Genomic DNA, 24,914 nt, shown 5'->3' on the forward strand with positions numbered 1-24,914 from the left:
AAAAAATAACTCCCCCCCCGACTGAGCTCCAACAGGGAGATCAGTTTGAGAACAGAAAAAAACACCTCTGCACATAGCACATGAAAAAAAAACTCTTAATACACCAAAGAAACACATGACAAGCAACAGGGTAAGGGGTGAGAGACAGCCAATGTAGACAGTACATCCGGGCCTGCAGCATAAGCACTGGTCTCCTTGATCCACCGTCAGCATCGGAGGGGAATAAGCATCGAAGGCGTTTGGAGGGGGGATGAGTGTACATCTGCATGTGTATGTCTGTGTGTGTGTGTGTGTGTGTGTGTGTGTGTGTGTGTGTGTGTGTGTGTGTGTGTGTGTGTGTGTGTCCAGAGTTCAGCTGAGACCGTGTCCTTCGCCCTGCCAGGCTAAGTAAACAGTCTTCCAGCCAAACCAGGTGGCCTTGCATAGAATGGGAAGAACAGTCTAAACACAGTCGTTATCAGGGTGTTTTTGTTCAGCTGCAGCCTTGAGACCGCAGCTGGCGACGAAGGGGTATCCGCAAGAAGTGATGGTGGATTTTTACTTTAGTGCGAACAAACTCATATGAATTTCAAAGCTGTTCTAACACTCCAACACTGTTCTCTCAATCTCCCGTTGGAGAGCCGTGAGCTTCTCCATGATGTTATCAAACTTAACAAGCTGAACGCATTCTGTACTGTACAGGAGACACGGCACAAAACTGACAATGGTCTACAGCCAATCAGGACACTGCACTGTTTTTTAAAAAAAAAACGCAGCATGCAAAATTGCACACAAAAAAATCCACGAACAGCGAGGCTGAGAAAGGTAAACTGGCATTTTTTGATGGGTTGGGTCTTACAGGGTTAAGCAACAGTACTGGAAATTTAAATAAGCTACAAAATATACAGTGATGCTAGGGAAGGCTGGTTTTCACAGCCAACGAGCATCATCTAGTCATGCCTTCCCTATTTCAGTAGCAGCTAGGCTGGAGAGGAGGAGGAGAGAGCTGCAGGAGCAGTGAGCACTGCAAAATGCTGAAGGGTGCAGGGAAAAGCCACTGTAGCAAAATAAAAACCAAACTGTGAGCTTCTGAGTCGTGTCAGGTCCTTTGGGTTACAATTATGTACTGGTTTTGATCGTCTTTCAATGCTATTTCAATATCATCAGTGGTGGATTTGGATGCTGAAGTGTAGTACACCTTTTCAAAAAGTTAGAATGGAGATAGGTCTATCCTCGTTTGTGACATTTATACACCTAAGAAGTGGAGCGTGTGTGTCTCCTACTAGCTGATAATCAACAATGTTGCTGTATATGAACATGTAGTATCTTCCACCCTAAATATCCACGGGCTGGGGGGGAATTTTCCCCTAGTATAAATTTCTTGCCTGGGTTACTGGGCTTAAGCCTGGGTTGTTTTTGTCTTTTGGAGTGTAATTTTTTTCTTAGTTAGATGCCTGACTGACAACTGTATAAAACAAAACTACACACACTACAAGCACAAAGAGCAGACTGTGGGAATTTACGACTGTGTGTAAATCTCCTCTAATTTCAAGAGCACCTGGCTGCAGCCAGACCCTTCTCCTCACTTCTGCACTTGTCGTACTTCCTAGTACGTGCCGTGCGTAGTACGCGAACTGCGCGTACTCTGAAGCGTGCGGTCGCTGGATTGGGACACAGCCTCAGATTACTTACTTTTTCCAGCGGCATCATGATCATTTGTGTCAGCTGTGTCTCCCCAGGTGTTTCCACTTCCCTCAGTAGCCTTCTGTGTATTTAAGTCCTCTGTTGGGTCGTCTGTCTTCTTGTCAGCTCACAGAGATTTTGCTTCCCACTGTTCGTTTGCATGTTTGGATTGTTTCACACTTATGTTTTTGCATGTTCCTGTGCAGTTTCATAGTTAGTGTTACTTTTTTCCAGTTTAGGTTTTATTTTAGTGTCAACTTTGTTTCGCCTTTTCTTATTTTCTATTTTGTCATCAGGCCCAAAATAAAGATTCAGTTCTGTCTCTCCTTTGTATGTTTTTGTGTTTGCCCCTCTGTGACACATACACTACTAAAACCACCATCCACTACTCTGTCTGAATGTGTGCTGTTGCTACTGGCAGTTTACGCTTAAAGAGATACTTGTTTAAAAAACAGACCACCTAAATTAATCTTTGGTCTCTGAGATGAGTTTTGTGAGGGGTGTAGCTACCTTACCAACCCAGTGTCACAGCAGAGTGTGAAATGAACACGCATTCACAAGTTACAGCAGACCTTCCCAAAGTGTGGGGCCCGCCCCCTAGGGGGGGCGCAGAGCCATTGCAGGGGGGGGCGCCATGAAAAGGGGAAAAAACCCCAAAACAATGCTTGGACACTGCTAGCACGGGCGACTACACAAACACAAAGCAGGAGATGAAGCATCGCTGAATGTGTTTCCAAACCAACTTCATTCTAAGCCAAAGACTAGAAAATATGGTGAAGCATATCTTCCCTTTGGCTTCACCTGCACAAGTGCCAAGGTAGGTCTTGGTTTTCCCTTCGTCGGGAGCAGCGCTGGTCTCGTCAAATCACGGACAAACAGTATCCCACATTCTTGACTTTTAGTTCACAAACACTTGTTGTAATGACTAACCACTCCTGACATTTTGGAGATATACATACTATACTATACTTTATACAGTAAAGTTACAGCGGGATACAAATAACATCAGGCTGATCCTGCCACAATTTGTTCCCCCGGTTCAAATCACGGACACACAGCATCCAACAGTTGTTTATGTTTTTGAACACATTTTGCAGAGAGATTTTCTGAAAAATGTATTGATAGCAATGTTGAACATTATTACACAGGAAAAAAAACAACCACATGTAAAATAATCACACCGTGATGCTTCTGCCTTTCTAAATGGAGGGACAGTAACCGCATGTGTGTATGTAAGCGTGTAAAACCTGCAGATAGTCAGATTAACAGTAATTTGTCTCTATCTGCTTTGACGTTGTGGGACATAAACGCAAAAAAGGAGTTTTAAAAAATCTCCGTTTTCGGTGATTCGAAACGTCGTTTCCGTGTGGACGAAACAGCTGCGTTTTCAAAAATACCCGTGTAGGTGCGGACATAGCGTAAAAGAGTTAGTAGTTTATTTTCTTACTACCTGTAATTTATTGCAGATTACTTATATTTGCTTAATTGTTTACTAAATGTTTGAGGTGTGAAATAAACCGCAATGGAGCAAAATATGGGTGTGTGTGGTTGGAGGATGTGTTCGTGCGTGCGTGTGCGCGAACATTTTTCTTGTAAAACAAGGGGGGCCCAGCAAAAAAAGTTTGGGAACCACTGTTCTATGATATCAGTAGGTTTACATAAAGACAAGCACTCCAAATGATTAGACACTGAAAGGTAAGTGTTCAGGTTGCAGCTGAGCAGTGGCCGTCAGGAGAGTCATTGTGGAAATGTATCAAAGCAAGATAAAAACAAAAAAAACAAAAAACAAAACCTAAACTGGAAAGACTGGGAAAATGACCCGATTGGCATTTGTAATTACTTGCATTACACATTTGGGCATAGCAAAAGAAAGCTCTAGCAGCTTTTCTAATCTTGGTTAACCTTTAGAGTTTGAGCTGTTTCCAAAGGCCTATTAGTTTTAAGAAGACTGAAGAACCTTTGTATGCAAGTAACAATGTAACTATAATCTAAATTACTGGATTAAGTACAGTAATTTGTTCCTTATCCAGCAGTCCGTAGGGACACCTTTCTCAATTTACTGTACTCTACTGACTCTAACCTTGACCTTGAACTCTGACCTGGACGTCAAGGTCAAAGGGCAGGGTGATGGCAATATTCCACCAGCATTTTACGGGGTAAAGGGTAGAAAATGACTGTGTGTGGACTTGAAAGAGTTGAGAGTTTTCAGTGGAACACTGGCAGTCAAGAAGCCATTCTTGAGGAATAAAAACAACAGAGTGAGAAGACTGAGGTTTGTGAATATACACTGGAAGTGGGCTCAAATCAGTGGTAACAAGTCCCATGGAGTGAAAATGCTTTCATGTATTTGCACAATAGCTCTAAAATTAAAAATGTCAATATAAAAAACACTAAAAATATCTTGTCTGTCCAGAGTGATGCTAAAAAGCTTGTTCATGGATCTATTACCTATAAACTGGATTACTTTAATTCATTATTATCAGGATGTCCTACATGCACATGCAATGCTCATAGATAACTGTAGGCGGCAGAAGTTAACCACAATTAAGGCACAGGTGTAAGTGATGTTCGGCTATGTTTGATGGACCAAGAATGCATCGTACTTGGTTTGCAGCTCTGTTACACCAGTGCTGTACTTTGACAGTGTGTGAGTATAGTGAGGGCCTGCTGGGGTCCGAGAAATATTCATTTATGGTAAGATTTTATGAATGGCCTGCGACTAAAGGTGTAATTCCCATGTGTTGTGATGCTAGATGGGAAAATTGTTGTTTGATTTTCCAAATAATATCCATGAAATAACATACTACTTTAAATGATAAATTATTTAAATATACTTATTGTACAAGTAAAAACTTTAATGCCAGGGGAATTACACCCTTAGGTGCAGCTGTATTGTAAAGTATTGCCTAATATTTTCACCACACTACAGGACACCAACAGGGTCCTCCAAGCAACCTAGAAGATTATATAATAGGGTTGCCCTGCCAAATTAGCTCTGTAGCTGCAGTGGAGTTTTGCTGCAAACAAAAGTTCTTGCATGTGTAGGAATGTTTAGTTTTTTTTAGAGTTTAGAAATGTGTTAGAATGTAGAATTATTGTAGAGACACTGACACTGCCCTGGATGGAATAAAGGCCTGAGTGTGTCAGGAATTTAGGAGTACATGCCTAGGAGACCCTCCCCAGTTGGACTGTGAAACTAAGACAAAGAGGAGTTAATGTGGAGTGGAAATTCTCCAGAGGATGCCTGAGTGGGAGTCTCAACATTTGTAACTGGATAACTGTGGTCTCGTGCACTCACATAGGCATATGGGTACGCGCACACACAGGCACTCACGTGCTCGTGCACATAGACACAGACACAGAGTTTGCAGCATACCATGGGGGGATTTATGATGCGGCCGATTCTATAAAGCTGGCTGTGACTAACAAAGGGGTGAAGATTGTTTCAGAGGGACACCGGCCTCGTCTTCCCTTCTAGAAGTGCATGCTTAAATGAAGATGAATAAAGTTTTTGTAAAAATGACTACTGAGTTCCGGTGCCATCTCTGAAATCCTCGACGAATAAAAGACCTGGGGTAAAACTGATTTTGTAACACATGATTCACCTGTGAGCTTTCCCTTCCGACAAGGAAGTAGCACACAAATTCTGGTCTGCTGGCAGTTACCATCTCTGAGATCAGTAAGTTTAAACAAGGACAAGCATTGATTCAAATTTGCCGGAAGATAATTGCTTTGGCTGTGTTTAAGGGGCAGGTGTCAGCAGAGTCTTTGTGAGAACATGCACATGAATAACAGTGAAACAAAACAAAACAAAACAGGAAAGACCAGGAAAATGACAGGGTTGGCATTTGTACCATAGTTACTGATGTTATAACATATGGGCGCAGCAAATGTTCTAGCTATGTTCCTAATTTTGACATTGACAGTTTGAACTGAACCTTTGGGGAAACACTGTTTTTCCAGAAGACCTTTTAGATATTAAGCCAAAGTTTCCGTTCAAAGTCCAGGAATAGAAACAACAGAGTGAGAAGACTGAGGTTTGTGAATATACACAGGAAGTGGGCTCAAATCAGTGGTAACAAGTCCCATGGAGTGAGAATTCCTTCATGTATTTGCACAATAGCTCTAAAATTAAAAATATCAATATTAAAAACACTAAAAATATCCTGTCTGTCCAGATTGATGCTAAAAAACTTCTTCATGGATCTATTACTTATAGACTGGAGTAAACCTCCAGATTTATTATGACATCTATAAAGAGAAACTTCACAATTATAATGTACAACTGAGGAGTCAAGGAGGTCCTACTTCTCTGACATCATCACCAAAAACAGTCATAATTTTCGGGTCTTATTTTCTACAGTTGACAAGCTGACAAACCCTCCTGTGTCAGTGGCAGCTGAACTTCATTCAACCATGGCCTGCAATGACTTTGTCAAATTCTTCACAGTAAAAATCCAAGCTGAGTCTTCGTGAGAACATGCACATGAATAACAGTGAAAACAAAACAAAACAAAACAGGAAAGACCAGGAAAATGACAGGGTTGGCATTTATACCTTAGTTACTGATGTTATAACATTTGGGCGCAGCAAATGTTCTAGCTATGTTCCTAATTTTGACATTGACAGTTTGAACTGAACCTTTGGGGAAACACTGTTTTTCCAGAAGACCTTTAAGATATTAAGCCAAAGGTTCTGTTCAAAGTCCAGTGGCAAGGGCAAAGGCCACTCTGGTACAGAGAATACACCTTTCTATTCTAGAATTAGAGCCTAATATCAGAAGATTAGCAAGAAATCAAAAATTAATTAAAAGAATATCAAACATATGGAAAATCAGTAGTTATATCAAAGGACTGTATTTTCAATACATTGGAGTGGTTATTTGGTGAATTTTTTTTTCTTCAGCATGTACTCTTTTAATCATTATCAAACTTATGATAGACTACAGGATAGACAAGTGCACACAAAACTGCACTCATAAAGTAATTTGCAAAAGTCTCAAGTCATCTCATTTAAAACAATATTTTCTTGTGACTTTCTTGTAATTTTTCAAACTGTCATTTTTGGTTGCAAGCATTCTTAGCTGTGTTATATACTCATACAAGACAGTATCACATATTATATGGATATTCTGTGGTGTCAGTAGTTCCAAATAAGTACTGACTCTCAATGCTAGTGATGAGAATTCCTGCTCTTTTTAGAGAACCTGCGCTTTTGGCTCGGCTCACTAAAAAGAGACGGCTCTTTCGGCTCCCAAGCGTCTCTTTGGGTTGTTTTGTTGCTTTAATTGACTAGCAACAATAATATAAAATTATGCACAAAATGAATTACTAATGTAAAAAATGTGTTTTTATTTATATATGTTTATTATATAAATATGCTTTTATTTATTCACTCCGCATAAAATCTAAAAAATAAATTATAAAACACAAAACCCAACTATTTACAATTTAACTTTTAACTATTTCAATTTTCAGCTTTTTCCTTTATAACAAATTTAAAGTGACACAACACAAAACACTGCAAACCACAACACAATAAAATATAGATTAAAATATGGAAAACAAAAAGAAAAAAAAATGACCACCCAGATCTTAAATTAAGGTAAAGGTTGGCATTTAGAAATACCAAGTGTCTCAGCTTTGAGGAGCTGATAAGGTTTTTTCTGTCAGTAACTATCTGCCCTGTTTTGGAGAAGATTCTCTCAGAGGGGATTGATGTTGCCACAATGCACAGTCTCCGTGTCATCACCTGGGTAAGTTTAATTCAATTCAATTCAATTTTATTTATATACCTCCAAATCACAACAAAAGTTGCCTCAAGGCGCTTTATATTGTACAGTAGATCGCACAATAATAGATACAGAGAAAAACCCAACAATCATATGACCCCCTATGAGCAAGCACTTTGGCGTCGGTGGGAAGGAAAAACTCCCTTTTAACAGGAAGAAACCTCCGGCAGAACCAGGCTCAGGGAGGGGCGGGGCCATCTGCTGTGATTGGTTGGGGTGAGAGAAGGAAAACAGGATAAAGACATGCTGTGGAAGAGAGACAGAAATTAATAACAGATATGATTCGATGCAGAGAGGTCTATTAACACATAGTGAGTGAGAAAGGTGACTGGAAAGGAAAAATTCAATGCATCATGGGAATCCCCGGCAGCCTACGTCTATTGCAGCATAACTAAGGGAGGATTCAGGGTCACCTGGTCCAGCCCTAACTATATGCTTTAGCAATAAGGAAAGTTTTAAGCATAATTTTAAAAGTAGAGATAGTGTCTGTCTCCTGAATCCAAACTGGAAGCTGGTTCCACAGAAGAGGGGCCTGAAAACTGAAGGCTCTCCCTCCCATTCTACTTTTAAATACTTTAGGAACAACAAGTAGGCCTGCAGAGCGAGAGCGAAGTGCTCTAATAGGGTGATATGGTACTACAAGGTCATTAAGATAAGATGGGGCCTGATTATTTAAGACCTTGTATGTGAGGAGCAGGATTTTCAATTCTGGATTTAACAGGAAGCCAGTGAAGGGAAGCCAATGCAGGAGAAATCTGCTCTCTTTCTAGTCCCTGTCAGTACCCTTGCTGCAGCATTTTGGATTAGCAGAAGACTTTTCAGCGAGTTTAAAAGGACATCCTGATAATAATGAATTACAGCAGTCCAGCCTGGAAGTAATTAATGCATGAACTAGTTTTTCAGCATCACTCTGAGACAGGATATTTCTAATTTTAGAAACCCACCGGCTCAGTGGGTCTACACCTCCAGCAAAGGGGCTCATCAATGTAGGATCTCACTTCCAGTATTGCATCTGCTGAGGGATTCCTTCTGGTAGTGTCTCTACTTGCTCGTTCTTCAAAGAACCTCGAAGCAGCAGATGCTTTTTGCTGATCTGAAAGTCCAACAGGATCTTAGCTCGGCCATTCTCCACCACCCGAGGGTGTGTCTCCCATTTTGACCTCGGGACTTCCAGGCCATATTTGGTGGTCTGTGAATGGTCTGAGATAGTTGGGTATACAAATTATCTCTGATTATAGAGATAATTAGACTATATATCAGCTGTATCAAGATGATGACTGCACCATGACAATTGGCTGTATGTAGGCTTAAAAGGACCCAAATGCAGACTCTCGGGAACAAGCACAGGAAGACACAGACACTAATACAAAAGGGATAACGAGGGAAGTGAGGACACACGGGGAACACAGCTAACACAAATTACCTAGAAGCCACAGGAGAAGCACAATAAGACACGCCAAACATGGGAACACGACCTTCACAATAAAACTGGAAACTAGAATGAAGGCGTGGCAGACTAGATGGAACGAGGGAACATAAGGGAGAGATTAAAGTATAAGGACACTGTCCTGACATAGGCACTGCCTGTGATTGGTCCCAGTTAACATGGTACCCTGAGAGTGATGTAAAATGTTCTCTATATTGTAATGGAATAGACTCCCCAGGCTGCGTCAGAAGTACTAGCATATCATCTGCACATACAAGAAGTTTATGCTGATTATTGCACACAATAATCCCATAAACATTCATGTCATTTCTCAGCTTTTGTGCTAAAGGAGGAGACACACACAATGATATTTGAGAAGTGAAATGAAGTTTATTGGATTTACAGAAAGTGTGCAATAATCGTTTAAACAAAATCAAACAGGCGCATAAAGTTAGGCACCACAAAAAAAGAAATTAAATAAATATTTATTGTATGTCAGTGTGTGTGTCTCATATATGATATATGTAACTGACATTTTTTATTGTAACAACCAACGATGTATACAGGAAATTAATGACTATTAACAAGGTTGCCCAAACTTTTGCATCCCACTGTATATAGGAACATAGTGAAGAGCAATTATTTAAGAGCATAAAGAGAGGTTTGTTTGTTTTGGAGGGAAGCTCCATTTATTAAGAAAAATTTAAAAAGGCAGGAACGCTCTTTAGAGATTTGTGGGTGGCTCTTAAAAGAGCCGTTTTGGGGAAGTCACTCGGACTTCAAACAGGCTATTCTTTTGGCTGCCAAGACACAGCTCCCTCCACATAGAAGTGGGCCATGAACTTCTCCCTCACCAGGACAGCATCTCTGGAGGAGCTGGTTGCTGCTACACGACCCAGGCCTTGCAACGGCTCCACCACAGCAGGTGCCACACCCCTCACAGTAGGTGCCAGGGACAGGGGACATTATTTGCACATTAAAGACTTCCACATCCTGCACCAGGAAATAAAAAATATAGCCGAGCACCTCCATTTCTGGAAAGCCATCAGTGACAGAGCAGCCTGGTGTTCTCTGTCCTCATCCAGCTTGTTAAACCAGTGGAAAGAAAACTACAACAGTGTCCTGTGACGTCTCACCAACACATGTCAGTCACTATTCTTGCAATTCATGGTTATATCACCAGAAACTTTCCTGCCTCAGGACCTCTCGATCTTATCATTTGATCAGGATGAATTGAAAGATGACAATTAACTAACTAAAACCTCTGATCATGCCAGTTTGGCTGCTTCCTGATTATTACTGAATATTCTTAGCATGTTTATATGTCAGTTATTACTAACTGGGACAGTTAACTTTCTGTTTGTTTTAATCTTTACTTCCCACACTATAATTGACTCTGTAACTGGAATTGAGGACACTTGCTTAGAAAATGTTGACTCAGTGACTCCCAGAAGTAATTTCCTGATTTATTTTGTAATATGTGATTGTTCTGTATTCCACTCAGTTTACTTGCTTGCCTTTGTCAGTTTTCTCTTCTTTGTAAGTAAGTGTAATTTAGTGTCAGTTCTTACGTGCTTTCCTTTGTTCCCTGCCACATCACTTAGATATGTTTTTTCCCAATAATATACAGGGAGTGCAGAATTATTAGGCAAGTTGTATTTTTGAGGAATAATTTTATTATTGAACAACAACCATGTTCTCAATGAACCCAAAAAACTCATTAATATCAAAGCTGAATGTTTTTGGAAGTAGTTTTTAGTTTGTTTGTTGACCCATTTTGCCAAAGGAAAGGAAGTTGCCTAATAATTATGCACACCTGATATAGGGTGTTGATGTCATTAGACCACACCCCTTCTCATTACAGAGATGCACATCACCTAATATGCTTAATTGGTAGTAGGCTTTCGAGCCTATACAGCTTGGAGTAAGACAACATGCATGAAGAGGATGATGTGGACAAAATACTCATTTGCCTAATAATTCTGCACTCCCTGTAATCCTTCGCAGGTAGAAGCGGGGAGATTGCGAGGACAGCTCTCACGGCGGCCGGTAGTTGGCAGAGGAAGAGGTGGATGAAGAGGAATACCCCGTCATCCGGCCCGAGCAACGATAGCATGTTCTCCATGAGCTCGAGCACGGTACCGCCACCCAAGCCTGAAAAGTTGAGGAGCTGTTGGGCTCGTTCAGCGTCGGAGAGGGCAAAGCGCCAAAGAGGCAGCTCTTTAAGTGCGGCGTATTTCCCTTGGGCGGGTGGGTCCTGAGGAGCGTCATCGCGCGACGGGTGGCCAGCGGGTCGAGCGAGGCCACCACATCGTGATACCTCGCGTCGTCAGCCGAGATGCCGCGAAGGGCGAACTGAGCCTCCATGTGTACGAACCATGACGGGGGGGTCATGGAGCCAAAAGTCCAGCAGTTTCAGCGCCACAGCGAACGTAGCTGCAACAGGAGGAGGAGGTCCGGCGGCCGGTGATGCATCCATAGCGGAGTTATCTGCAGCCCGTTGTATGCTCGAATCAGGGGTCACCAATGTGGAGGTAAGCATTAACGACACAGAGCTCTCAGTTCTCAATGTGAAGGTAAGCATTAACGACACAGAGCTCTCAGTTCTCACTCCTTCTTTATTCCTCTCCAACATCAACTGCACATATCGCGCCACAAAACACAGGAACACACTTCCTTAACACTGGGTGTGAGTGGAGCCCTCTAGTGGTCCACCACAGTGTTAACATTAGTGAATAATGCTAATTCAAGTCAATTAGCATTAGTTAATAACGGCAGCATATTTAGCATTAGCAGATAATGTTGACCTTGGCCCACTGGAAAAGTTCAGAACTAAAGATTTAGGAGTGTTTCTCGATAGCTCTTTCTCATTTGAGAAACTAATAAATTCTGTTATTAAAACCAGCTGTAAGGTTTTGTTAAAATCTCCCAATTCTTTTAATCTTTGGGCTAAAGGAAGGACAATACTCGGTGTATAAATGCTCAATCAACCATTATTTATTTCCATACAATTCAACACTTATGAGCACAAAACCATCATGATGGGGAGACCTGCCTGCAGAGGGTCACAGCAAGTCTCAAAATGGTGACGGATTTCACAGCCTCTTATACTCTCTAGTGGCCCCCATCTAGGTTGTAAAACCTACATCCTCACATGTTTTTCTAATTCTTAGCAAGACTGGCTCCTGACCTTGGCTCCCTGTTTCCTCTGCTCTGAAGATAGGTGGGGGCCTGGAATGTGGTCTATCTCCCCTGTCCCAGACACAGAGTCTCCTGCATATAACCTTACTTTTTATGATTCAGCAATCAAGCATGTCAAGAACACAGTGTACGACATTCACAGCATATCAAATATACAGGGTGATGAGCACTTATCTAATAACTACAAAATGATTATATTCTTTTACCCCAAAAGTATAATGAGGCCTAAACTACATACACAGCACACCGTTTAAACTAAAGAATAATACATGGCCTACAGCTGTTACCATAATTCAACTACCTTGATTACATATATAAGGTAACATATGATAACAGAATAATCTCACAGTTTATATTGCTGATTGTCATTTATGCTTAGAAATATTTACTCATATATGCTTAGAGTTTTATAATCGATTGCATAATGATAGAGGTTTGATCCTTAGTAGTCTGTAAAGACTCTGTATCCCTTCCAGAGTGCTCTGGCATGCACACACAACTTGGGGTCATGAGAGAGGTTGTACCTTCTCTTACTCATTTATGGTATAGGAGGACACCTACTCTGTATCTGGTTAAGTAAGAGCCCTTTGTTAGGGGGACCGCTGGACTCCTAGCATCAGCTTTGGGGTCACAGGGTCACATCTGTCACACACACACACACCTACACTATGCACAGACTGGTACTCTTTGTTCATACCTGTGTAAGACGTCATATGTTAATGAACTTATGCATATTCATGTAACCTCAATAAAGAGCAGTGTTACGAGGGAGCAGACGAGAGCGACTGAGGTCAAGTGAAGGAACGGCGCTGTCACAGTTCTCTCCCTCATGAATTGTCTGGTTCCAGCGGTGGCTCTGTGCTAGACGACCCATCACCAGCTTTTTCCAGCTTTTTCCACTGGTTACCAGTACGTCGTAGAATCCACTTCCAGATCTTGTTGTTTGTCTTTAAATCTCTGAATGGATTAGCTCCATCTTATCTCTCTTTAACAAAAATAATCCAAGCAGAGCCCTCAGGTCTGCAGATAAGTAGCTTCTGACCAGAACTAGACATAAAAACAGAGGTGAGCTTTATCGATCGCTGTAGCTTTCAATTCTGACGAGTCTTTATAGTAATTACTGTGTATGTTTCCTATTTTATCTCTACTCTGTGCAGCACTTTGGCTCAACCTGTTTTTAAATGTGCTGATAAATAAATGTAGATTTCTTTGAATAAAACAGTGGAGCCGAGCTTTGAGCCATCCTCAGTGTGTAACAGTGTGTGTGAGAGCCATGTAATGTCCATGTGTGCATGCTGACTGCTCTGACCCCTCCTCCTTTCAGGGTGGAGCCTGCTGGAGTCCGATGGTTGAGACCAGGTCTGAGGAAGTGTAAGTGTGTTTTTAATGGGATTCATGAAAACAAAGCAGCACACATTCAACCATCTTCATCATGTAAGGAGTCATCATCAAAGTGTCAATCAATGAACAGATGATGGATCAATAACTGCAGCTGGATTGTGTTTGTTCTCTCCATCAGATTCCTGTCAACTTACAATCGACACAAACACAGTGAACACAAAGCTCCAACTTTCTGACAACAACAGGAAGGTGACACATGTGGAGGAGGTTCAGTCATATCCTGATCATCCAGACAGATTTGATGTTTGTCCTCAGCTGCTGTGTAGAAATGGTCTGACTGGTCGCTGTTACTGGGAGGTCGAGTGGAGAGGAGACATTTATATATCAGTGAGTTACAGAAGCATCAGAAGGAAAGGAGGCAGTGCTGACTGTTTGTTTGGACACAATTATCAGTCCTGGAGTCTGAGCTGCTCTGATGATGGTCCTCGTTCTGTCCTTCACAATAACAGACAAACATCCTCCTCCTCCTCCTCCTCCTCTGTCTCTAACAGAGTAGCAGTGTATGTGGACTGTCCTGCTGGCACTCTGTCCTTCTACAGAGTCTCCTCTGACACTCTGATCCACCTCCACACCTTCAACACCACATTCACTCAAACTCTTTATCCTGGATTTATGTTCAGTCCCTGGTCTCGTGGTTCCTCAGTGTCCCTGTGCTGAGTGGAGTGTAAAGAGTGTCTCCTGTTAGAGAAACACTCTGACTGTTGAACAGATAGTTCAGTCTGTACATGTCTGTCTCTTTCACTCACAAACACGTTTTCAGATTCATGGATTCAATCAGTTGATGTTTGAAACTCTTCTAAATGATTCCTTGTAAACTTCTTCCTCTTCAGTCACAAACAAACAGGAAGTGATGTCACATGTGTTCCTGTCCACAGCAGAATGAGTCTATTGCTGACAGTGATGTACAAACAGAGTGAGCATTTCTGAGGCCCAAAATAAACTGAGTAGTTCACTGAATGAACACTGTGAGCTCTGCTCCTTCATCATTAGTATGGATTATACATGTATATTTATTATATTAGTATCATATATATCAGGTGCTGCTGGTTTCAGTCATTGTGCAAATGTGCTGTTTGTAAGGTTGTAAAGCTGCAGTCAGCTGAGACTGAAGAAGTCACCTGATCAGTGAGCAAACGTGAAAATGTCCAGATAAACAGAATCAAGCTTTTGGGATCAGCCAGCAATGCAGCATCATTGTTGTTCAGGTTCAGAGGTTTGCAGGAATGAACTGATGACCAGAAACAGCTGCAGAGTCCAAGAAAATACCAGCTGGAGTTAAGCTGCATTTGAAGAAGTCAAAGAAAAGTAAGGATGGCAAAGGGCGATGTTTTCTTCCAAAGAACTGAAAACATGGTCGACGCCTCATTAGAAGAATAATCTGGACATTTGTGAGGAACTCGAACCAAGAAAGCAACACAAGAAAGCAACGTCACACAGATCCAACAGACAGTTTCCATGACTGCAAGTGTTCAGTGTAAAAATGCTACATCGCATTATTGCATCCTCTCACCACAGGAGGCGCTGTTGGCACCACTGATTGCTGATCAGCTGTTCTCTGATGATCTGATTGATCCTGTGAATAACGGGACTCACTGAACTCTGTGACACAGTGAAGATTACAGAGTTTAACATCTGACTGACGTCACACAGACAGAAGGATGAACCAGTGAGGCACAGAACACAGTTACTGGAGATACTGGATCAGCTCCATGTGAACCTCTGATGGAGAAGCTGCTGACGCAGAGAAATATCAGGACATGACAGGCAGCTGCACTGATCTAACAACATGTAGCAGAGCTGATCTATGTTAAAGGATCTATGACAGCAGCTGAAAGTCCAACACTGGATACCAGCTGAGCCTGTGCTGAGTGTTACAGGAAAAGAAACACTGACACTGGTAGACACAGTGATGCTGACTGGGGCACAGAGCTGAATGATGCAGCATCAGGACACTGTTTCAGTCTGACTGACAGAGAAACCTGTAGCTGCATCTACATGTGAGGCAGAGGCCACACAAGCAGCTTTCTATGTTTCACAGTGACTGAGATCTTCAGTGGGGGTGGACATGCTCCTGTACAGACCTCTGAGGAGAACCAAGGTGCAGTCAAAGAGTCCAGTCTGTCCTCACAGATGTGAACATGTGGTTTCATCAGGTCTGCTGTCAGCTAGCAGGCTCACATCAGAATCACTGTTCCTGAAAAACACAGTCTGTGTGACATCATCAGTCAGCTGATCGTCCCAGATCTGAATGGTTTCTGTCTCTACTGAGGAAGTCAGAGAATCTCACTGAGGTGTGGATCAGGTCTGAGTGACCTGTGGAGGGACAGCTTTAAACAGTCCACAGGTCTCACGTCCTGCTCAGTCTGGTAGCAGATACCTCGTATTGTTCCAGATGTGCTGACATCACCAGCAGCAGCAGCAGCACAGCTGTGTGATACGATGAATCTCAGTTATTGATGCAACACACAGGAAATACAAAGATCAGGATTTATGAGAGTAATCATTACGAGTCTGAACACATGATCACTGAATGTTTCAGCTCTTATTTTGAAACTTCTTTAGAGAGCTGTGATGTGAGCGTGCCTGGCTCTGAGACACTTGGGTCAGCCTCTGTTGTTTAGAAGTGTTACAGACTGTGAATGACACAGACCTGTCAGTTTCATGTTTGTCTGTAACACAGCTCAGGGGCTCCATGCTGAACGCATCCATCCAGTGTTATTGATCCAGTACTAATACCAGCATTGGGATCAATACTACACAATCACATGTGTCCACGTGATGGATTTGACCAGCTTTATTCATTAATGATCAATCAACTTATTTACTGCATCTGAGTCCAGCTTCATTTAAATGATCCAACCCATGAAAATGACATCAGTCCTACAGAAGCACTTAATGCTAACAGGAAGTCATTTATTAAGGTGGAATATCACAGAGACACACAACCACTCACAGTTAACCTGACCCCACTAACTGCATGTGTTTGGACTGTGGGAGGAAGCTGGAGTATCGGAGAGGACGCACACAAACACGGGAGGGAAAACATGAAACTCATCACTGAACCAAAGATGGTGGATTTAACCCCCCTCCTTCCCTGAATACTTGGTATTACCCAACCGGCTTTCTCTACCAAACCTTCACTATTTGCTGTATGTTTGTTAGCACAGTTTCTGGTGCTAACTAAATGCTTGCAAACTGAACTGTGGAGACATCAGACATGAAAAGAGGCGGACAGGCGACACTATTTAATTGTTGGTCCAGACCAATCGCTTGTAATAAAGAAAAAAAGTCCGACCCAAAGGAGTTAAATACCTGTGTTGTTAAGTTAGCTGATGGTTTGTTGACTGGAGTTGGTTAGTTAGTTGTTTCATTGCCAGCTGAGCCTCCTGTGAGGAAAAGCCAGAGGCTGCCAGTGATGTAGCAGGCTGTCTAGGATCAACGTCAGTTTCACTGAATTCACCCAGAGGAGGTGCAGAGGAGAGTGAAGGTGGTGACAGAGGAGGTGTAGAGGAGAGTGAAGGAGGTGACAGAGGAGAGTGAAGGAGGTGACAGGGGAGGTGTAGAGAAGAGTGAAGGAGGTGGCAGGGGAGGTGCAGAGGAGAATGAAGGTGGTGACAGAGGAGGTGCAGAGGAGAGTGAAGGTGGTGACAGAGGAGGTGTAATAATAATAATAATAATGGATTGCATTTATATAGCGCTTTACAATACAACTATTCATTCACTCTCACATTCATACATCCATTCAGCTTGGGCAGGAGAAAGGAGGAGGTGACAGTGGGTCAGATGAGCAAAGAGAGAAAGGCTGCACATGGATGAGCAGGTAAAAACAACACAATAATTGTGCGTGCAAACACACACTGTCAGAACACTGAACTGATCTGTGTTTGGTTCACAACAGTCAGACAAATGAGCAGGTGAGAATGCACCCACTGCACACCACAGACTGATCACTAAAACTACCTGATCTCCGTCCCGATGTCCAGATAGGACTGACTGTACTGAGATTCATGGATTCATATCAAATTGATTGATCAAACATTGATCAAACTGGGTCAAACTGGAGCTCTTGTTGGGGGTAGAGGAAGCAGAATGAATAAACCCAGTGTAAGGTCTCCGTATGAGGAGGTCACAGGAGGTTCATGCTGTGAAGCAATGCTTCAGCTTCTAACTGGAGATGCTGAAGAGGAGCAAGCATGAAGGGAATAATGTTTTTAAGTGGCAGGTCATTTTAAATGCAGTGTTTCTATCAACTATTCTATCGACAAACATCAGCAAACATACAAACTATTTGTTTGCAGTTTGTCTCAAAGTGTGTTGCAACTAAAGTTCCATCTGCTGTATTTCACAAGGAGAGAAAGGACAGAGTGTTAACTTCACAAGAGATAGGAGAGGAAGAAGAGAGCTTAAATTTAAACATGAGGACTGCTCATTTAAAATGTACATGCCATATTTAATTGATGGCACTTTATAACAAAGCTCTAAAAGACATTTGTAAACATACGGCAGCAGACCCGATGGTATTTTCATGCTCATGCTTTTCAGCATCGTTTATTAGCACTCATGGTTACTATCACAACAACAGCAGAGAGAGCACAGACTTTGAGCAGGCGAGGTTTAAGGCGGCTGGGTAGGCATCGAGCGCAGCAGGCCTGGTCGTGAGCCAGAGCTCACAGGCAGCTGGCGCGCAGGACCACACAGCACGCTGTCCTCTGGTGGAAGCACAGCCTGTCCATACAGCACACTGACTTCGGACTGGGTATATCCCTCAACTTCATCCAGCTCAGGCTGGCAAGTCCCTCGTGCACCCTGTTGATCTCCACCTCTGGCTGGGGAGGTGCCTCGACCTCCAGTGCTGTGTGGCGGTGTGACATCGCCACCTGCTCCTGCTGTGTGGCTGCCAGCTCGGCCACCATTTGGGCAGGCTCGTCCCCTTGCTCGCCCAGTTATGAGTCCCTTTTGAGAAGCACTTGATGAGTTATACTGAACAGACCTAAACTTGCAAGCACACAGCACATATCAGAGTAGCTAAAGGCTGCTTTCGCGACATTTCAGTGAGTCTCTTTCAAGAGTAAGATTTTCTGTATGTACATTTTTGCCCATAAAGGTGTCGAAAGCATGCAAAATGCATCAACAGAGTATGGATGACATGTAAGAGTAAAAAACATTACATTTAAAAAAAAAAAAAAAAAGACTGAAAAGAAGATTTTCTGCAAAATTCCATGCCACAAGCTATAACACAGTCAAAGTGATCACCAAATTAAAAAAGAAAAATTGAAATAAGTGTACAAAAATGAGGGCATAAGCATTAACTGGATCCAGTTTATCTTGTTAAATTGCTCAGTAGTGGTAGATTTTTGTTTGGTGTGTGTTGGGGGTGGGGTTGGTATCTTCACTGCTTGCCTTTGTGTAGAAGTCACCACACACCACTGCTGTGATGTTGGTCTGTGGACGCCTCTCGTGTTCTTTCCGTCCTGCTCAAAGTTTGCTTTCACCTTCCTTTACTTTGTTCGTGACTGATGATGATCATTTCTGTGTGAAGCTCCATATGAAGGTAATGTTTTTCAGTGTGTAATGTTTTCTTGGCTAACATCAGCTGTGTGCAGCTTAGCTCCAGCACAAACAGCACAAATCTGCTGCTCCATAGTTCATGGTAATGGACTCACAGCTGGACCAATGACCAGAGCATTGGACCAACCATTAACCACTCTTCCTCCTTTAAGTGATTGTGAGAATGTGTGTTTTAACACTAAATCTCTCTAAGCAGGTGTAAATGATCATTTCCACTCTAGACTATCTTCAGCCTGTGTATAAAAGATGGCTACAAACAGTAGGTTCATAGTTAATCTCATTGTTGAAGCATCGAGCTGTTTTGTCTTTAGTTTCTGGAAGTTTCAGCTGCTGTTTATAGAAATGTTTATTGTCCTGGTGTTTGTAGTTTGAAGCAAAAAAATGTAAATAATTTCCTGATGATCTGTAGAAAAATAACTGTTTAGTTAATAATAATTATGGATTGCATTTATATAGCGCTTTTCTAGGCACCCAAAGCGCTTTACAATTCCACTATTCATTCACTCTCACATTCACACACTGGTGTTTTCAATACATTATGGAGTTTGTGGTTCAGAATGTGGGACATTTTCCAGATGTTTGAATGTTTGAAGGTAACAATTTTTTTAACCTGTGCTATTCAGCAGTATTAGCAATAACAATTATGGTCAGGATGTTTTGTAGTGCCAGATATATTTACTCTCCCAAGAGAAGCACCATGGACACTCTATAGGATCCTCTTGCTAATGTTTCTGTTCGATTAAAAATGTTCATGTCATTATGTAGTGGAGACTATGCCGGAGCATAGTCTGAAGTGTGGATGGACAGGTGCCCTCCCGTAATTAGGAGTGATCCAGAAGGAAGCGGACAACCTGCCCCAGACCCAGCCAACCCCAGTGCCAGTTTTAAAAACGATGCAATGTAAAAATTCTTTTCAATGGTTTTCAGTTGTCTAAAAGTTGATTTTGCAGCTAAACTACATGTAGACTGAAATCCAGTTATACAATGATTGTTTCTCTGATGTGATGAATGTGCAGCTGGAAACTATGATCAGCAGCTGAGCTGGAACAGCAGATTTGCTCTCAGCATTTCAGGGTTCAAAGACTTTTGAAGACTTCTGATCACTTCCTGTTTGAAATGTTTGACTGTTAACCTCTTGCTGAAATGATGCTGCTTATTTCAGAGAGGGTTTAGCCTTCACAGTGAAATAAAAGAGGAAAGATGTAAATGTTCCTATGCAGTGAGCTCCCTCAGACATTTGATTACACTCAGCAAACAGCAGCTTCACTGTATTTAGTTCATGTGTGTCTTTTTAGACACAATCACTGCTGTGTTTTAGTGTCTCTGCTGGAACTGCACAAAACTCCTTCATTCACCATCCCAACATTGAGAGGATGTTAGAGACATGGGGGCACCTTCACCCCTCCCCCTAGGTGAGCCCCTGGAGTTGAGAAAGTACCAGAACACAAACAGAAGACAAGATGTAATTTCAGGAGCTCAGAAGGAACCACTTCAGTTTTCTTCCACTCGAGCAAAAAAAGCTAATCTTTGAAAGATCAGAAGTGAAAACATCAAATCTATTGGGTGTTACATGAACAAGAAGATAAACTTTGACCTGAGCAGGAAGAAGAGAACAGTCTGAGGTTTCTCTGTTTTATTCTCCACCTCATCCTGGTCTGTGTGACATCAGCACAACTAGCAACAGCTTAGCAACCACATTTTCTGTTGTTTAACACCTGTATGGGCCCGTAAGTTGGACAAACATTTGCAGGACTATGATCACAGGAAGTGTACATATTCGGTGAAACCACATCCTCTTCTAACACAGGCAGAAATGCAGAGAAAGGTTTGCTCTTGGCTCTGTGGGTTTGTAGGTTTAGATCTGATTGGCCTGATTCTGACTTCCTGTGCAACTTGTTAGGACCCAAATAAAAAGTTCAGCTGTTACATTCTACAACACACAATACGGAAAAAGCTTCTATGTAACTGATTCTTCCAAAATATTCCTTAAATTCAACAAGTACATATAAGGTAGCAGTAACAATAACAAAGATATGTTTTCAAACAGTTTCAGTAAAACATCCTGTTAAAACTGTAACTGTATTTAACAGGAACATGGTCATTCAAAGCATCCCTTGATGCTCCTGTCTCTTGTGTCTCTACAGAGTTTGAAGAAGAGAGCTGAACTCTTCTTCAGTCAAATGATGTTTCTCTGTCTCTGCATCTGTTTCTCTGAGTACAGCTGTGTTTGAAAGAACTGGAAAGCCCAATTCTCCAACATGTTAACTCTGCTGATCGTCTTTGAATCCTGGATCAGGAGGTACAGCCGGTGAATATTTGGTGTTTAAGTAAGGTTTCTGTCTTTGACTTAGTGTACTTTAAGTCTACTATTCACCTATACTGTCCTGCTGGAGGACAGTATAGGTGACCGTGTTGATGCCTCTTCCTTATTTCACCAAAGTTTATAAACTGTTGGCTAAATTTTCTTGTTGTCAGAGGTAAAGTGAAGTGAGAGGAGCAGATAATAAGGATTAAATGTAATGCTGAGTAACTAAGGCTACGTTCACACTGCAGACGAAAGTGGATCAAATCTGACTTTTTTGACCCTTTGCAACTCATATCCGATCATGGTATGACAGTGTGAACGGCACAAATCCGATATTTTCAAATCTGATGTTTCAGAAAGCAACTGCTGTTTGAATGGTCAAGTCACATCAAATCCATCTTTTACGTCACTGACACAAGTCAGACGCCAATTATCAGCGCCGGAGAAGCGCCCAATTAGACATCGCAAAGGCTTCCTTGCCATCCGGTGTAGATGTTAGTGAAACTGTTGGGAAGACAACATTGGACAAACGTGAACATTCTATTTATACTGTATATGAAGCACTGCTCCTCTCTAAAACAGCAATAAGGATCATTATTAGGCCATATGTAAAAAACAAAATAACTTTATAACTTAAAGCAAAATTGGGAAACAAAGTCCGAAACAAGTCTTTATATTAATTAATATTAATCAGTCAAACAGTACTGTTTGCTCTGGGTCTAAACAGAGCGCGCTGTGTGTGACATCTTCTTTTGCGCATGCGGGCCGCTTTGAGGGTTCACACTAGAGCGCATTTGCTGTCACATTTTATTTGTACTGTGAACAAGCAGACAAAAGAATAGGATTTGATAAAAAAAATCGGAATTGAGCATTAAGACCTGCAGTGTGAACGTACAAATATATATATATATATATATATATGTATATATATATATATATATATATATATATATATATGTGTGTGTGTGTGTGTGTGTGTGTGTATAAAATACTCCAAATCACCTCCATCCCACCAGAGGAACCTGAGATAGTCTTGATGTTCCCTTGCAACGTGGAACTGGTGAAACATTTTTTTATGTCACACATTAAGGCCATTGGACTGTTTCTAAATTGACAAAACACGTAAGCTACTGTGTTAGTCAGGTCTGGACCTGTCAAAAGATGGTCATTTAGAGAGGTTTCTTGGTAGCGTGCAGAACAGTCAAATACCACACGGATCTTGCCGGGTTTGTATGGATGGTAGACACTGTGTAGCATAGCATGCAGCATGCCAGTCGGTTATCTGGTTCAAACTGTGGCACCTTTTAATAACATTGCTTCGTTGTCATCACTTGCTGAATGTGAGAAACCAACAATGGTCCAGCCGAGATTAGTTCGCTATGCATATGGATGATTCTCATCACCAGACAGGATCTCTCTTGGGTGAAGGGCTCGTTGACAAGCCTACTTGAAAGGCCTACTTCGCAATCCAATTGTGGTGGAATCTTTTCTGACAGTTGCTCTAGATGTTGCCATTTCAGAGGTTGGAATGTGTAATCCAGTGGTTCCCAAACTTTTTTTGCTAGGGCCTCCTTTGTTTTACAAGAAAAATGTTTGCATAAATGTTCTCACGCACACGCACAAACACATCCTCCAACCACACAATTGAGCAAACAATTAAGCAAATAAAAGTAATCTGCAATAAATTACAGGTAGTAGTAAAAATAAAGTCAAAGTCAAAGTCAAAGTCAACTTTATTTGTCAATTCTGCCATATGTACAGGACATACAGAGAATAGAAATTCCGTTACTCTCAAACCCTAGAAGAAGTAGCAATGAACATTTAAATATAAGAGAGAGATTAAAAATGCAAGTAAAATAATTAAAAAGTAAAAATTTGAATAAATACAGTACAAGCTATACAATATACAATATACAATATTCAGGTAACGGTAACGGTAGATGACATTCAGTGTAGACCAGGCAGGGTAGTGCAAATAGGCAAATAGTGCAAATGGAGATTTGGTAATGTACGGTAGGAGGTAGTGTAACAGAACAAAGTCTTATGAGGTAATGGCAGTCCAATGCTCCACAGGTGGCTAATAACTGGTGCAGGCCAGTGAGTGAGTCAGAGAGTGTGTGTGTGTGTGTGTGTGTGTGTGTGTGTGACAGAGTTCAGTGAGACCGTGGAGGAGAGAAGGGAGAGGGGGCAGAATCGGGAGGGAGTTAAGCTTCCTGACAGCCTGATGGATGAAGCTGTCCTTCAGTCTGCTGGTCCTGGCTTGGAGACTCCTCAGTCGCCTCCCTGACGGCAGCAGCTTGAAGAAGCTTTGCATTGGGTGGGTGGGATCAGCCGCTATGCAAAGGGCTTTTTTAGTGAGACGGGTGCTGTAAATGTCCTGGAGGGAGGGGAGAGAGACACCAATGATCCTCTCTGCAGCTCTCACTATGCGTTGGAGGGTTCTGTGACAGGACGCATTGCAGGCTCCAAACCACACAGTGATGCAGCTCGACAGGATGCTCTCTATGGTGCCTCTGTAGAAAGTGTACATGATGGGGGCTGGTGCTCCTGCTCTTCTTAGTTTGCGGAGAAAGAAGAGACGCTGCTGTGATTTCTTGGCCAGTGCTGTGGTGTTGTACGTCCAGGAGAGATCCTCTGTGATGTGCACACCCAAGAACTTAGTGCTGCTCACTCTCTCCACAGACGCTCCGTCAATGGTCAGAGGAGCATGTTGGGTGTGCATTCTCCTGAAGTCCACAACAATCTCCTTCGTCTTCTCCACATTCAGAGAGAGATTGTTGTCAACACACCACGTGGCCAGGCGTCTCACCTCACTTCTGTAGTTGGTCTCATCCCTGTTGCTAATGAGACCCACCACCGTTGTGTCGTCTGCAAACTTGATGAAGAGGTTGGAGCTGTATGATGGAGTGCAGTCATGGGTCAGCAGAGTGAAGAGGAGGGGGCTCAGCACACATCCCTGAGGGGCCCCCGTGTTTAAAATGATGGTGCTGGATGTATTACTGCCGACCCGTACTGCTTGAGGTCTTCCCATACGGTAAAAAAATATATTTTAAAATACATTTTGAAACATATTTCAAAATATACAAAAAATGGCCAAAAAATATATGTGCTAAAATATATTTTAAAATATATTTATATATTTTGAAATATATTTTAGCACATATATTTTTTGGCCATTTTTTGTATATTTTGAAATATATTTCAAAATGTATTTTAAAATATATTTAAAAAATATATTTATAATATATTTTGAAATGTGTTTTAACACATATATTTTTTGGCTGTTTTTTTATATTTTGAAATATATTTATAAAATATATTTCAAAATACAATTTAAACTTATTTAAAATCATTCAAAAATATATAAAATTAACCCTTCATATATTTCTAAGAAACCACATTCACATGTAACAGCTGAAAGAAATCTTTATTTGATGTTTAAAACATGCATATAAATCAAGCAAGGAATATTCATTTTATAATTTTATTCTCATTACATACTTAAACATTCTAAAAGAAACACACACATACACATATATGTGTGTGTGTGTATATATATA

General features: G+C 41.6%; 1 protein-coding gene across 1 annotated transcript in view; it reads left to right on the forward strand.

Moving 5' to 3' along the window:
* LOC134615614 (NLR family CARD domain-containing protein 3-like) overlaps window positions 1-24,914 on the forward strand; it is a 182,888-nt gene that overhangs the window by 131,392 nt on the left and 26,582 nt on the right. The gene's annotated exons all lie outside the window — the stretch shown is intronic.

Source organism: Pelmatolapia mariae, linkage group LG3_W (genome assembly GCF_036321145.2).
Source record: "Pelmatolapia mariae isolate MD_Pm_ZW linkage group LG3_W, Pm_UMD_F_2, whole genome shotgun sequence".
Classification (NCBI taxonomy): Eukaryota; Metazoa; Chordata; class Actinopteri; order Cichliformes; family Cichlidae; genus Pelmatolapia; species Pelmatolapia mariae.